General features: G+C 41.3%; 1 long non-coding RNA gene across 1 annotated transcript; it reads left to right on the top strand.

Moving 5' to 3' along the window:
• Positions 1 to 398: 398 nt before the first annotated feature.
• LOC138950572 (uncharacterized) lies at positions 399 to 2,705 on the top strand. Its single transcript, XR_011450737.1, has 3 exons — positions 399 to 475; positions 1,133 to 1,278; positions 2,088 to 2,705. It is a non-coding gene; the product is annotated as an uncharacterized lncRNA (long non-coding RNA).
• The last annotated feature ends 2,557 nt before the right edge of the window (positions 2,706 to 5,262 follow it).

The raw sequence follows: 5,262 nt of genomic DNA, 5'->3' as shown, positions 1-5,262 counted from the left end.
GACAGTTCTAGCGCATGAATTGCTCCAATGAAAGGATGATGGAACTTTTTTTTTAATTCTAGATTATTTTGAAGTAAACTTTGACTGGAAATGTTTCCTACATTCCTGTATTCGACGAAGTTGTTTTATCACATTTCTTCACTAAAGATCAGTGCCTGTTTCGTTTGTTAAACTCGATCGCATCCCTCATTGGCCGACATATCGTGCGCCATCTTGAAAACGCTAGCACAAAAGCATATCGTTTACCAAGCAAAGAAAGCGACCAGCGAAGGTGTTAACGCACAGAAACGTAGGGCAAGTAATAGTTCAGCTCGCAAATCTTGTCAGGCGTGGACCGACACACCAAGAACAGCGCCAACTCATGTGAGGTACGTGTGACTATTTATAGACGAGTCACACCTCACATGAGTTGGCGCTGTTCTTGGTCTGTTATTAATCAAATGCTCTCGTGTTTGAGAGGTTCTTTGGTTGAAAGGTAAATTGGATAGGTAGTTTGGTTGGCTGGTTTACTGGGTTAGTTTGTCTATTTTTTTGTCTTCTTTTTTTTTAGTATTCGTTGATGTTTTATTTTATTAATTTATTTATAAATCTGTTCATGTGTTCATCCATCTGTCCATTTGTGTGTGTGTTTGTTTGTGCACTTTGTTGTTGTTGTTGTTGTTGTTGTTGTTGTTGTTGTTGTTGTTGATGATGTTGTTGCTGTTGTTGTTGATGATGTTTCTTATGGGACATTCCGTCTCTGAGTCTGCACATAAAGTCGACCCTGCCGGGATTCGAACCTGCGACCTTAGGATCACAAGTCCAGTGCTCTACCAACTGAGCTAAGTTTCCATTATTATTAAACGCCAAAGCATTATTAAAACCTCAACACAAGTCAGCTCTCAAAGTGAACGCGTTATAAGTCGCCCAGCCAAATCTTCCACTCTGCGCCGCTTGTAAGGGGACGCAATCCAGTCTAATCGCAAGGCGGTGCTGAACAGCGTCGCGCCCCTTTAACCATCACAAGCTTTTCTTTTCTTGTTTCAGCGATCTTCTCATCCGACAAGCGCCTAGTAATTCTTTGTTTACGTTTGCTTTAAAATGAGATTGATGTAAAAAGATGAATCCTTCGTGAAATATTATATCTTCACAGGTGTCCCGTATTTTCATGTTGGTGACATGGGGGTGGGACATACCGTCTCTGAGTCTGCACATAAAGTCGACCCTGCCGGGATTCGAACCTGCGACCTTAGGATCACAAGTCCAGTGCTCTACCAACTGAGCTACCCGGCAACTGAGGTGAGCAATGTCAGAGACACAAAGTCCACTTTGGGAACACTGTTTTATCCTACCTACGCGAGAGAGACACGTATGAGATAATAATCGTTCAAATCACACGTGTGTATATCATGTAAATGAGGTCATGTCAAGCAAGTCTGGCAGGGACCTGTTTTTCAACTGCTTATGATGCCAAAGTCACCGAGACAAACGTCATTATAGACAATTACCCTAATTACCCTCGATGAATTTTTAGAACTAACACGTCACGCCACACTTTCCAGAGTGACGTTTCTTTGCTTTGACGTAATAGATTGTTGCACGAGGCTTTAGAAGAAAGCGGGGTTCCAAAACAAGCCTCTTTAATTTCAGGGCCGGATCTGGGGGGGGGGGGGGTTCCTGGGGTACCGGTACCCCCCCCCCCCCCCCCCCCCCCCCCCCCCTGGCCATCCAATGTACCTCTCAGAGAAAAAAAAAAGTGGACTTTGGACCCCTGCCTTCAATTGGAACCCCCCCCCCCCCCCCCCCCCCCCTCAAACGAACTTGGTCTGGCCCTGAATTTGGCTGCATCGACTGCGGTACGTTTTGAGTAAAATACATGTAAGTACAGTATGTAGGATAAACAGAATACTACATGGCTTGCTGTGTCGAACCAGATTTACACTCGTTGCTTTTTCAAATAGTGAACAGCTCGCTTTCGCTCGCAGTTCAATACTTTTAAAAAAACCTCGTGTAAATCTGGTACGACACAGCAAGCCATGTAGTATTCTCTATTTGTCTGGAAGAAATTTGACAATGCGCACGTGACATCTTGTGGCCTCTTTGTGCAGGACTTTGACCAGGCTGGAAGATATCGATATTCCAGAAGACGTTTCTTCAACTTAGACACATGGACTCCGGGACATTCAAAGTTTCAAACAGAACTGAAGCACGCAAGTTCATAATGTAGGATAAACAGAATACTACAGGGCGTGATGTGCGATACTGTACAATCTTATATCCTCTTTGTATGTTAGTCAGGGTGAGTGTGTGCGAGTGCGTGTGCGTTCTTTGTGGCCATTCCTATAATGAAGTTTGCGACAGCTACATGTGAATTTGATAAGAACACAGACACAGACACAGACACAGCACACACACACACACACACACACACACACACACACACACACACACACACACACACACACACACACACACACACACACACACACACACACACACACACACACACACACACACACACACACACACACACACACACACCTTTCACAAAACGTCCAAACAGAATCGAAAAATGTTTATAATGCTCTTTATTTGCAAATAACTGTGCACACAAATTATTGCGACTTGTTTGCACACACACAAAAAAACATGCTACATGAAGCGATATCAAAATAGTTGTCAATCATATATTAAAAGATCAATACAGAAATAAAAATATATCTATACATAAAAATATAATATATATTTATCAGTCGGCTGATTTGTCTAACCTCAGCATTAAGATCTCCTTAACTCTCTACCCAACGGTTTCTTTAAATGGAAAACAATGGATTAATTACATGAATTGTCTAATCAAAGCATACAACTTAAACGCAGGTGAAACCACCATCGCATTAAATCAAAAAAGTGTTTAGATCAACTGAATTCTGGAAAGAAGAACAAACAACTCTACCACTACCATAAAACACAGCAAAGTTCCAGATTATTACAATTAATGATCATTAAATCGACACATATGTCACGTAATAACAGTGGAAGCAATTCTTGTCTAAAGGCACGCGAAACATTTTAACACTGATTAAATCAATGACATACGCAACATTAAAAACAACACGCAAATGATAAACAAAAACATATCACACTCAAAAGCAAAAATACAAACAAGTAGACATATTGATAAACAGAAAAGCAAAATAATAAACAGTCACATTGATGAACCCTTTTGGTTCGCGTGAAGTCCAAACCTGAAAAACTTAGATAGACTTGGATGTAATAAAAACATAAGAAGTTTCAGCGGGTAACGAGACAAATAACAAGGCACTTCAGTGTCTCTCAAACGCATTGGGTTTTTTTTCTCAGAGATTTGTGTTTAGGCCAAAAAAAAATAGTCTGTTTACGGTAACCCGACCGACCCTATTTTTTTCGCGCGACCCTAGACTTTTTTGTGGCATTTGGAGAAAAAAAAAAAATTTTGTGTGTGCAAAATAACGTAAAAATATGGTTTTTTGGAAGAAAAAAAAATCCCGACCTACCGACCCTATTTGTTTGGCCTATGTTACCGTAAACAGACCTATTTTTTTGGCCTTATACACACATTGTAATCTTAAGTCACTTGAGACATGAGTTGTGCTGTTATGCGTCATGCCAGAACACGTTTTGACAAGTTTGATGATTGTAGTCAGACTGAAGAGAAATCGGTAGTGTTCTAATCCTTCTTCTTCTTCTTCTGCGTTCCTGGGCTGAAACTCCCACGTACACTCGTGTTTTTGCACGAGTCCGGGAATTTTACGTGTATGACCGTTTTTACCCCGCCATTTCGGCAGCCATACGCCGCTTTCGGAGGAAGCATGTTGGGTATTTTCGTGTTTCTATAACCCACCGAACTCTGACATGGATTACAGGGTCTTTTTCGTGCGCACTTGGTCTTGTGCTTGCGTGTACACACGAAGGGGGATAAGCCACTAGCAGGTCTGCACATAAGTTGACATGGGAGATCAGAAAAATCTCCACACTTACCACCAGCCGGTAATAGAAACGTTATCTCTCAATGGTTTCTGCTTTTTTCATGTCCCAACACCTGTTCCTTGTCCCCGTGTGCTCTCACGCCGCCCCGTCTCTGCATTCACTGCTCCATCCACATCTGAATTTCGTTCCGCTGAGAAACGCGGGGCCGGACTGAGTGAGCGTCCCCTCCAGAGAGCAGACCGCCACTACGTCCCTTTAGTCAGTCGGCTAAGGACCGTTTTGGTTACTTTTTGGCGTCACGTTAGCAAACACATTTTTCTGATAGATTTTAACACCACAACACTAAATCTAAAGTTTTGGGGCAATATTCCAAACCACCGGTGAGAAAAACGTTGGTTTGTGTGTATGTTTTCCTTCTTTGGTGTTACTATTCTTGTTTTGAGGGTTGGGTTCATAAAAAGGACATAAAACTTAAACCGCTTGACAGAAATTCTATAACTGTAAATCATTCGAAAGGGACGGCATTCATGTACACGTTTGTGCCACGTCATTATCTGTTTGTTTTTGTAATTATGACGTAATTCAGTATGCTAACAAAAATCATAATGAGGCAAGTAATCGGCTTTGGTTTTCAGTGTAAAACATTTGAACAGTCCCAAGAAATGAAACATACACATGTTAAATTTAAAACAATAAGGAAGGCAAATCAAAAAGAGCATCTTAATATCATTTCCAGGTTGTTAACCTTTTGATTGTGAGTAGGTTCAACGCCGGATATTCGGCTATACTGATAGCGCGCTGACGCCAGCTGTAAACAACGCGTAGTCGCCAACTTCACACCCCAATTCAATACAAAATGTGTCTCTTTGAAACCACGTACAGCTTAAAATCATATTTGTGGGAATGAGTAAGAATTATATTGAGTACATGTTTGTTTTTCAACGAGAAATATACACGTTAACGAACATACATGTTCGCCCACTTTCATCCCATCTTACACGCTTCTTTGTCGATAAATAGACTGACAAGCCAAACTATTATGCTAATTGATGTGTCCTGCGTTGACATGTGAATTATCAACATTCAAAACGGTCTGTATTGTGCAAACATTCAAAAAGATATAAAGCAGTCAATACTGTGTGGTAGCGCACGAGAGAGAGAGAGAGAGAGAGAGAGAGAGAGAGAGAGAGAGAGAGAGAGAGAGAGAGAGAGAGAGAGAGAGAGAGAGAGAGAGAGAGAGAGAGAAACAATCATTGAGATTGTTATGTAAATCTGTTTCAGATTTCGCAATGTGTATAAACCAAGAGAGAGATGTGT

Source organism: Littorina saxatilis, linkage group LG16 (genome assembly GCF_037325665.1).
Source record: "Littorina saxatilis isolate snail1 linkage group LG16, US_GU_Lsax_2.0, whole genome shotgun sequence".
NCBI classification, from domain to species: Eukaryota; Metazoa; Mollusca; class Gastropoda; order Littorinimorpha; family Littorinidae; genus Littorina; species Littorina saxatilis.
This window is presented reverse-complemented; position numbering and strand designations above follow the sequence as displayed.